An 11,607-nucleotide genomic window follows, 5' to 3' on the forward strand; every position below is an offset into this window, starting at 1 on the left:
TTCACAGTCGAAGGCCGCAGACTTCGAAGGATACACAAAACATACAAAATACACAAAGAGGTTTGAATGTTGACCTAAACCTTACCAAGATTCAATTTTATATATTTTATTCTCTTGACCATGGTGAACATATTTTGACAGGGTTTTAAGCCGGGTTTTTTTTTTTTTTTTTTTTTTACACAGTTGAAGCATAAAAATAAAAAAACAATAAAAATAAAAGAATCTCCAGGACAAACCTTACTGCAACTAATCATTGGCAGCTGTCACAGTTGCTAGGCAACAAGACCTGTTAGTTAGCAACAATTTGTTATGGTGGACTGTAAGGAACTACATTCGTTAAGTATTCACGTACAAATGTAAAGTACCGAAGTACTTTTTTTTTTTTTTTCTCACAGGACAGCAATACTACAAAAAAACATGGTCTTTTACAATATGATGTATTGTTGTAAATTAAACTACCCAACAGTATATAAAGTACTTTAAATTTAACAGTTCAACATATTCAGAAGTAAAATGCAACATGGCAGTAATATTGATGCAAAACCATCATATAAAAAATCTTCTGCAGAATACATACCTTTACTTTTACTCTTGATACATTTGAGTATGCAAAATAACACATTTACTAAGATTTTAAATATGACTAGTAGTTTTTCCCCAGTGTGGTATGGTATTAGTAGTTACTAAAAGTAATTTACTAAAGTGTCTTAATATTTCTTCTACCAATTACTTTGTCATAGCTGTACACAATTTCTCTTTTCCTTCTTTCCCTAATTCAGACCAGACCCCTGTACTGCAGGATAAACCTGGACGCAGTGCTGGACAGGTTTTTCAGTGACTTTGACACACGGCCTGATTTTTCGGTTGAGCAGGGAGGCCCTGAGAGTGCTGCTGGATCTGTTGAGAAGTGAACGGCAACACGGATGGGGTTCCACAATAGAGACCCTGGTATTTCTTTTCTGGCTGGCGTGTGGTACATCATACAGAGTGGTCTCCAGAGCATTTGATATAACTCGTTCCACTGTCCACCGCATTGTCCACTGGGTTGCTGAGGAGGTGGTGGCCATTTGCCACCAAGTCATTCACCTCCCGAATGAGCAGTTTGCCATGGGTTTGCAGGGCTGGCAAGACACAGGGCTTTCTTGAAAGCTGCAGGAGCAATCGACGGCTGCCATGACCGCATCAAGCCTCCAAGCGGCCCTGATGATCAATGCTACAGGAACAGGAAACCGTTCCCATCCATAATCCTGCAGGCTGTTTGTGACCATCAGGGCCGCTTCATTGACACCTACGTGGGCTGGCCCGGGTCAATGCATGACGCACGAGTGCTCCGGTACAGCCCACTGTACAGGAGGTCAATGTACCCTCCTCCAGGGCACTTTATCCTGGCAGACGGAGGGTACCCATGCCTCCAACACCCACTCCCCCTCATCACTCCCTACAAGAGGCCAGTACAAGGTGTGGGAGCCCAGCGCTTTGGGATAATGAAGATCAGGTTCAGAGCCATCTTCCTGCTAGCGCTGAAGGTGCACCACACCTTTGTACCTCACGTAAGTTAATTAAAAATACATTTTAAAAATACTGCAAAATAATAAACCCAGTCTGTTAAAAAAAAAAAAAAATATATATATATATATATATATATATATATATATATATATATATATATATATATATATATATTCCTTCATTCCATGGAGTTATTCCTTTTTTTATTCCTTCATTTCAGGTCATTACAGCCTGTGCCATCCTCCATAACATCTGCCTTTGGGTTGGTGACATCATGGCCCCAGAGGATGAGCATGAGGAGGATGTGGCAGAGGATGAGGGGGACCATGGTTTGGAGACAGTCAGTGATGCTCCGTGGCGTGACCAGCTGTCTGCAGAGGTGTCTGCCCTGGAGGAAGTACCAACTGACCACGACTATTTGTAACAGGCAAGTAAGAGAACTGTAAAGTTGCAATGCATAAGAAAAAAAGTTGAATGTTGTTGCATGTTGAAATGTTTTATGGTTTGATTTGAGGATGAGTTTATTTCTTTTACTCTCCCCTCTTTCTGAAAATATCTCAGTGACATGGCAGCCGTTGATTGAGTCAGCCCTGCAAACCTGTTGGTAGACAACGCAGTGGACAGTGGAAATGTGCACTTAAACACTCTGGAGACCATCCCAGATGATGTCCCACCGCCACCGGCAGAGAGGCCTTACCAGGGTCTCTATTGTAGAAGCCATCCAGGGGCCTCATTTATAAAACTGTGCGTAGGAACCTTACTAAAAGTGTACGTGCGCCCGAAAGCCAAAAATGGCGTACGCAAAAAAATATTCAGACTTAACCTGCGCAGAATTCACTTTATAAATCCCAGTCAGCGGAAGATTGTGCGTACATGCGTCTCCACCCGAAATAACCATATATGGAGCTTACAACACCTAGTTTTACTATGCAGATCCTCATCTACATATCATTTGCATATTTTTATTCATCCACGTGATAACTTAAACGTTATCACGTGGATGAATAATCATATGCAAATGATATAAACGGTACAAGAAACATTACATTAATACAAATCAAGTAGTTGTCTATCCTTGCCTTGTTTTTGAATAGCCTACATAAATCAAATAGTGTAAAATACATTTCAGAGAAAGTTTTTCTCAATCTTTTCCACTTGCGAATTGTATTTTTAATTGATTTATATTTTTAATGGAAACAGATAGGCCTTGGGCATTATTTGCACGAAACTATTTTCTCAGACAATCTGGTATTATCATGATAAGCAATTATCTCTGTGGTTAAAACATTAAAGCACGCCACAGGAAAAGTGTTCAAAAACAATCGCATCCACAACAAATATTTCTAATGATTGAATTTAAAAAAATGTTGTAACTTCAGTAATGATTTCATGTTTAAGTGTTTAACTCCATTAATTTGAATGGCATATTTAATATAACTGTTTATATCAGAAGTATTTTATTTATTTAAACTGTTATTTGCGTCAGTTTCACTAAACGGCTCAACACGCTCGCTGCCGCGGACATTTAAGAAGGAATGGATATTTGCTTCAAGTGACAGGCTTGGTGATTGAAATTGTATTTGTATAATCTTTCTGTATATGTTTAATTTTCTTTAGATTTTCTGTATAAAAGTGACCAAAAATACATTTAACTCCAGCTCACCATCGGTGTCGCCAAAGTGCTCCATCTCCAAAACGTTCGTACGCATGGGTCAGAGTTTGCGTGCAGGTGCGCAAATTTTCCCGTCAAGTTTTTCTTTATAAATCCCACCTTTTGCGCAGGAACTGGCGTACGCATGTTTTCAGCCCCGTTTTGTGCGTACGCCACGTTTATAAATGAGGCCCCTGGGGCCTGATGTATAAACGTTGCGTACGCACAAAATGGGCATAGAAATATGCGTACGCATTTTTCCACGCACATATCGGGATTTATAAAAAATAAACTTGGCGTAAATAAGTGCGCACCGTAAGGATGCTCTTGACCGTGCGTACGCACTCTTTTAGAAGAGTATGTGTTTTGGCGACACCAACTGGCCCAAATAGCAATAACTATTTAAAATTAAAAACTTCTAAATTATCCTATTACATCACCCAATAAATCAAATTGCATCAACCTGAATTATCATTATGATATGATTATGATGGAGTTTGATGGATTCATTGATTTTAATAAAATTTGGACTCTATTTCATTATAGCTCTGCACTGGTGTCTTGCAGAAGATCACTTTTAGACAGAAAATCTAAAGAAATACAAGATAATACAAATATAATTTCGCTCACCAACCTGTCACTTGAAGCAAATATCCATCCCTTCTTAAATGTCCGCGCCAGCGAGCGCGTTGGGCCGTTTAGTGAAACTGACGCAAATAACAGTTTAAATAAATAAAATACTTCTGATATAAACTATGTTTTACTTATGATATAAACATTTAGATTAAATATGCCATTCAAATTAATGGAGAACACTTAAACATGAAATCATTACTGAGAAGTTACAACATTTTTTATATTCAAATTCAATCAATAGAAATATTTGTTGTGGATGCGATGTTTTTGAACACGTTTCCTGTAGCGTGCTGTGTTTAAATGTTTTAACCACAGAGATAATTGCTTATCATGATAATACCAGATTGTCTGAGAAAATAGTTTCGTGCAAATAATGCCCAAGGCCTATCTGCTTCCATTAAAAATATAAATCAATTAAAAATACTATTCGGCCAGTGGAAAAGATTAAATGTATTTTACACTATTTGATTTATGTATTCAAAAACAAGACAAAGATAGGCAAATACATGATTTTTATTAATGTAATGTGTCTTGTACCGTTAAACGTTATCACGTGGATGAATAATTATATGCAAATGATATGCAGACGAGGATATGCATAGTAAAACTAGGCGTTGTAAGCTCCATATATGGTTATTTCGGGGAGGAGACGCATGTGCGCACAATCTTCCTCTGACTGGGATTTATAAAGTGAATTCTGCGCAGGTTCTGGCGTACGGACGGTTTTATAAATCTGAAAACTTTTGTGCGTACGCCAATTCTGCCTTATGTGCGTACGCACACTTTAAGGATGAAATCTACGCAAAGTTTTATACATGAGGCCCCTGGTCCCCCTGTTCAGCTGAAAGCATACTTTTTTGTCTTCTTTTTTTTCCGTTTTTTTTTTTTTTTTTTTTTCGTTTTTCCAATCTGCTTTATGTACCGTTAATTTGAATTGTTTTCCTGTTGTTGTAAATATTTGTAAAAAGTACTTGAAATCATTTTTATTTTACATGCTCATGTATAGAAGAATTTTCATTTACAAATGACTTGCATTACAAAAGTAAACAATTTCCAGACCAATTACTTGTGTTTTATTTCCAAATGTAAACTTGTATTACAAAAATAAACAATGTGTACAAAAATTGCTTTGCTTCATTTCCAAATAACTTAAATTCCATATATCACTTTTAACTTGCATTACACAAAGTTTAATTTACTAATAAGTGACAAATATATACATACAAAAATTGCTTTAATAAGCAATTGTAAATTATATTATTGTTTCTCAATCATTCTCTCAGGGAGAGAAAACTGTCTGTCCATTCTCTGCCTGCTCTCTTGTGCTCTCCTCTCTTCCATTTCCCTTTGAAATTGCATGTCCTCCTTCATTAGCTCAATGAGCTCATCGTCACGGCCTCTTTTTCTGTTTGGTGGGGTGGGGCTGGGGTAAGGCTGGGGCTGGGGCTGGGTCTGGAGCTGGAACTGGCTCCTCCTCATCGGTCAGCCACTGCTGAACTTGGCCCTGGTTTGTCCTCAGGTATGGAGGCAATTAGGACAGGGTGGTTGTTGGAAGGCCTCTGTCCCAAGACCTCATCCATGTGGACAAACCACGGCCAAGTTGCAGCAGTGGATTTCTCGCTCACCCCCTCACCTGTCCCAGGACACTTGCAATCCTAAGGCAGTGCAAATACATGGTGTGTTGTTAACAAGAACACCACAATACATTTCAGCAAAGTAATGCAATACATTACTTTAAGTTATCCCATTTTGTTTTGGCCTGCAAGGGAGTGACCTTCCCCAGCAGGTCCATTTTCTCCAGAATTCTCCTAAAAAAGGAGAAAAAGGAAAGACTTACGAAAAATATTAAGACAGGGGTGCAATCTTAACATTAGAAAATCACACAGTAGTATATGCATCCAAAATACTCCAGAAATTATATTCCTGGATCTTCAAGTTTGCTTAAAATGTTTGTAGACACAAAAAAAAACCTACAAAAAACAAAAGACTATTGCCTTATCTAGTTGTCTCATTGGTGTGGGCTTTGTATAAGGTGAGGGCTAATTTTTGTATACAAGAGGCAGCTAGTGGAAATATTACAAATGGTTAATGCCTTACCTACAAGCCACAATGGCCGAGTTTTTGGCCCCTGTAAATAAAATGATAATTTTCGGCCCGCAATTTAATAAATTGAGCCGTCTGCTCTTTGGTCCCTGAAACAAAAAAAAGTATTACAACAAGTTTTGCCTCAGACCACCTGAAAAATGAAGCTGCGCAGTTGTAACATTTTTACTTTGACTAAGTTTTTAAGTCCAACTGAAATCCAAATTGACCCTATTTACTTTGTTAGCGCATATTACTAGTCTTGTGGTGAACAATTAATCCGTGCAAGTTAATACACAGAAAAAAATTGTTTGCCGTCGTAATCTTTAATCAAAGTCTGAAATGTTACTTCCGGTCTGGAATGGCGTTCCTTCTCTGATGACGTCGGTTTGACGGCTTGGGTTGGGAAACGCTTAACCACTCCCCTCAAACCGTTAGTCTGTTATGAGCAGAGATGGAGAGGAGGAGCGCTGTAGTAAACCCTGCCCTCTGTTCAATATTCCGTTTCACTGGGAAATACGTCACAACACTGAAGAAAAGTCGTTTGCAACTTCCGGTTCACGCGGACTTTAAGAAACACCCCTGGGTTTAACACTTGTTTCGCTAGCTATTTCGGGTAAATTAAATGCAGTATTGCAGACACCGCTATGTTTTTCAGGTATTTTTATCTACCACATTTCAGCTGGATTTGTGCTGCTGTTTTATTTACTTGAATATACCCTCCTACTTGAAATTCACTGGAAAAATGCTTTTCTTACTTAATATTTTGTAATATTTAGTTTCTAGTTCAAACATCTAAAAATCCTTAAATCAAGAAGCATTTAACCTATTAAGTTGTCTTGTTGTCTTGCTTAAAACAATAAAAACAAATAATAAAAACTCGGTGAGTGTTTTAGCGCAATTTTCTCACCTCATGGGATCACAACACTAAGAGATAGTAAATCTTTTCCTGGATTTTTTTTGTGCGTTCCCGAGATTAGACCTTCCTTAACATAATGCCGAAAACCCGAAGTCTCTATGTGGTCTGGTTGAGGAGTAGATAGAAGTGCAAGATTGGTGCGCACAGACGCACAGAACAGAAATCATGAGTTAACAAGCGCAATTTTGTCAGGTGGAAAATTGCGCTAAAAATCTGCTAATGGGTTAAGCAAAATAATCTTAAATCAAACAGAAAACAAGATTATTTTACTTACCCCATTTGGCAGATTATTTTGCTTATTTTAAGCAAAAACTCACTTAATTGTGTTATTTTTTTCCCAAAACAATACAATAACTTTTGCTTATTGTAAATGCGTCTTAATGTAAGACTTTTTTGATATTTGTAGAAACAAGACAAAAAAACTAACCAAGAAAAGCATTTTGTTGATATTACATTTAGCATTTGATTCATTTAACTCAGTTGATTGGTTTCCCACAGGGGATTTAATGCTTGGTCCATATTTATGCCTTTAAACCTTGTTTCGCTAGCTATTTTAATAAATTAAAACAAAATACCTATATATGAATTCCTCGGCCACCACACTACTAACACCCGCCATTTTCTTTGAATAAAATTGCTATGAATTCTGGGGAAGGGTAGGATTTTTGTATCCTTCATTTGTCCGAGAAACGAAGAGCGCATTTTCCGTCGCATTTGAATGAAATTCCAAACTGGGGCAACCTTCGTCGCACCGCAATCGGCCTTCCAGGGGTGCAGAGTTTGAATTGGAACAGCCTTCGTAGCACTGCTGTGACGCAATCTGCCTTCGAATGTGGCCTTCGGAGGATGCAACCCCTGAATGGTGACTGAGCTGGTGCCTGTGACAATCACACACTGTTCTCTTATTTTTCTACTAAACTAAATACTCTGGTGGTCTCACATTTGTCTCCTCTAATGTTTAGAAGAGATCTAAACAACTTTGCAAATCAAATGTCTCAGTATGAACTAAAACATTTCTACCATATAATATGTATTAATAATCAAACTGGTCATGGATTGAGTCATTACAAGACATTGACATTGTTGTTACATTAGTTAGTTAGTTAAAGTTTATTTCGGTCAACTTCAAGAGAAAAAAATAAAGAAAAACAATTTACAAGCAAACATAGAAAACAAACATTAAGTTAAAATGTAAACAATATTTAAAAGAGAGAAAAAAAAGTTGATCGACCGAAAAGGTGTCGGCTGAAGCTTATGCTTATTGCGCCGATCCTTTTTACATAACATTTATTTTACACACAACACCAAGTCCCAAAGTCATCAAGCATACAATGACTAAAAGAAAAAGAAGCTAAATTCATTCAGTTTTGTATAATGTGATCTTTTTTTTTTAAATAATTTCTTGAAACTACTAATGGATTTACATGTTTTCAATTCATCATCGAGACTATTCCACAGTTTAACCCCCTGAACAGACAGACATCTCTGTTTGACATTGGTTCTGATTTGAGGTTTGCTGAACATAAGTGTTCCTCTGAGCTCATAAGGAGTAGATTTAATCTGAAACAAGTTCTGGACACAGTCTGGAAATTTATTATTTATTATTTTATACATTATTTTGGCTATTTTAAATTCCACCAAGTCATTAAATTTTAATAGGTTGGAATTCATAAATAACTTGTTTGTTGGGTGATAATAATCTGTTTTATTTATAATTCGTATTGCACGTTTTTGCAGAATAACAATTGGTTTTATTATTGTTTTGTATGTATTTCCCCAGATCTCTACACAGTAAGTCATGTATGGCACTATTAGAGACTGGTACAATATGTTGAGGGCCTTTGTATCAAGAATGTGTTTTGTTTTAGACAGGATAGCCAGTGTTTTAGAAATTTTTGACTTTATATAGGTTATGTGAGATTTCCAGCTGATCTTGCGGTCAATGATGATACCTAAGAATTTAATTTCATTTACCAATTCTAGTTCAAATTTATCAATTCTTATCTGGACTTTTGTATTTATTTGTTTATTACTAAATAGAATAAATTTAGTTTTATCTATATTTAGTGACAGTTTATTAACATCAAACCATTTTTTAAATGTTTTCATTTCTGCTTCCACTGTGTCCAGAAGCTGTCCCAAATTCTGATTGGAACAAAATAAAGTTGTATCATCAGCAAATAAAACACAATTTAATTGAGTAGACACATTACAAATGTCATTGATATATAATAAAAATAGCTTTGGTCCAAGGACTGATCCCTGAGGAACCCCACAAGTGACCCTCTGAAGCTCTGACCTGTCATTGGTGAACTGCACAAACTGAAATCTATTTCTGAGATAGTCACTAATCCATCTTTGTGCAATGCCCCTGATACCATATATTTCAAGTTTTTTTAATAATATTTTATGATCAATGGTATCAAATGCTTTTTTTAAGTCTATAAAAATTCCAACTGAGTAATTTTTATTTTCTATTGCAGAGGTCAGTTTTTCAACCAGCTCTATTACAGCCATTTCCGTGGATCGATTTGCTTGGAAGCCATATTGATGATCGTTTAATAGTTTATATTTTTCAATAAAACTGTCTAATCTTGTTTCAAATAGTTTTTCTAATATTTTTGAAAATTGTGGAAGGAGGGAAATTGGTCTGTAATTTGAGAATAAATGGCTGTCACCATTTTTGTAGATGGGGATGACTTTAGCTGTTTTCATATCGTCCGGAAAAACACCAGTTTGGAGAGATAAGTTAAAAACATAAGTTAATGGTTTAACAACAAATGTCATAACATCCTTAACTAGTGCCATGTCTATATCATTAAAATCTGTTGATTTTTTTATTTTTAAATGTATTTATTATATTTATTATTTCATTTTCATCTACTGACTTTAGAAATATTGAGTTTGTTTGATTTAATTATGTCAACATCCACACCTACTTTTGATTCTGGTTGCACAATATTATTTGCTAAATTGGCACCTACATTTACAAAATAATTATTGAATTCATTAGCAATATTGATTGGATTAGTTATAGTTTTCAATTGGTTTGTGAAGTACTTTGGATATTTGCTTTTCTTAGTGTTTCCTTTGATTGCACTATTTAATACCTTCCAAGTCTCTTTAATGTTACTTCTGTGTTGCTCTAGTAGATTATTATAATAGGCCTTTTTAGTTTTTCTTAATATATTTACTAGCTTGTTTTTATATAGTTTATATTTGAGTTCGGCTTCCTTTGTTCTCTTTTCTAAAAAGAGTTTATATAGGAGATTTTTATTGTTACATGCATTTTGAAGTCCTTTGGTGATCCAGGGTTTGGCTTCATACTTTGACTGTTTTTGCATGATCATAGGACAATGTTTATTGAATAAATGAGTAAAAATAGACAATAATTTATTATAAGATTCATTTGGATCATTAATTGAGTAGACTTCATTCCAAGTCTGTATACTTAATTCTTGTTTAAAGGCTCTAACGGATACTGCGGTTTTGAGTCGTTTTAAACTATATACTCCTTGTTTCTTTGTGTTTTGATTCTGAAAAAAAAGTTGCAGTGTACTAAAGACAGGAAGATGATCACTTATATCGTTTATAAGGAGACCACTTTCTATTCTGCTGTCAACTGCATTTGTAAAGATATTGTCGATTAAAGTAGAACTATTTGCTGTGATTCTTGATGGTTTTGTGATAGTGGGAAAAAGACCTAAACTAAACATAGTATCCATAAAATCTCTGTGCTTTTGTGATTTGCGTACATTCAATAGGTCAATGTTAAAGTCTCCACAAACAAAGGTTACCTTTGACATGTCAAACATTTCCACAATTCTGCTGTTAAATGCATCAATACATGACCCTGGAGTCCTATATACAGCTTACCAGGATTGTTTGCGATTTTTTAACCATTATTTCAACTGTAACACATTCCATCATATTATCTATTTCGATTGTCATATTTTTTACTAATTTACAGTTAAACCCACTACATACATATAAAGCTACACCACCTCCTTTTTTATTTTTTTTATTAGGCTATATACTTTTGTGTAGTTTCACGAGTTCACACTTACATATAATTTGAAGGGGTAAAGTTTAATGCGTATTTGGCGTGCTGTCCGGAGGGAGGGCTCCGAGCTCGGAGTTCGGCCCGAACCCAGAGTACTCCCCCCGTATGTAAGTGTTTAGGACTAGAAGCGTGGAGAAGGGGTGGTGGAGGGATGCTGCAAAACTGTCAATGGAATGAGGTGAGACTGCTGAGTATATACACACCTCTCACCCTTGATTGCTGAGTGCTCTCCACTTGTGTTAATTATCTGAACGTGCTCCTCCCGAACCTTGTTAATAAAACATCATTTAATGTAAAATCATATTGTGATGTGAGGGAAAAAAGTACTTCAGTAGGTTACTTCACATTTGTACGTGAATACTTAACGAAGTATGCAGTTCCGAAAATTAAAGTAACAAAATGTAGGTCTATTGTCACAATATTGACAAATTGTTGCTATAACTACAGCTGCGTCCCATATCAAAGGGCGCATCTGAAGCGCTCGGACCGGTCTAGCCTAAGGAGGATTGTTCTTGTCGCCTGGCAACAATAGCCGCGTTTCCATTACCCTTCAAATGGAAACGCGATTCAATTTGCAAATTGAAATTGCAAATTGAAAATACGCCCAATGGAAACACGTCAATTTCACAAAAACTCCAATTTATCGCAAAAAGGTTTTTACGCTCGCATGAGGTGGTTTTTCAGGCAATTCGAAAAAGAAATATTTCGCAAAACTGCAATGGAAACAGCTTTTGCGCATTTACAGGC

This window comes from Squalius cephalus, assembly GCF_949319135.1.
Source record: "Squalius cephalus genome assembly, chromosome: 5".
Classification (NCBI taxonomy): Eukaryota; Metazoa; Chordata; class Actinopteri; order Cypriniformes; family Leuciscidae; genus Squalius; species Squalius cephalus.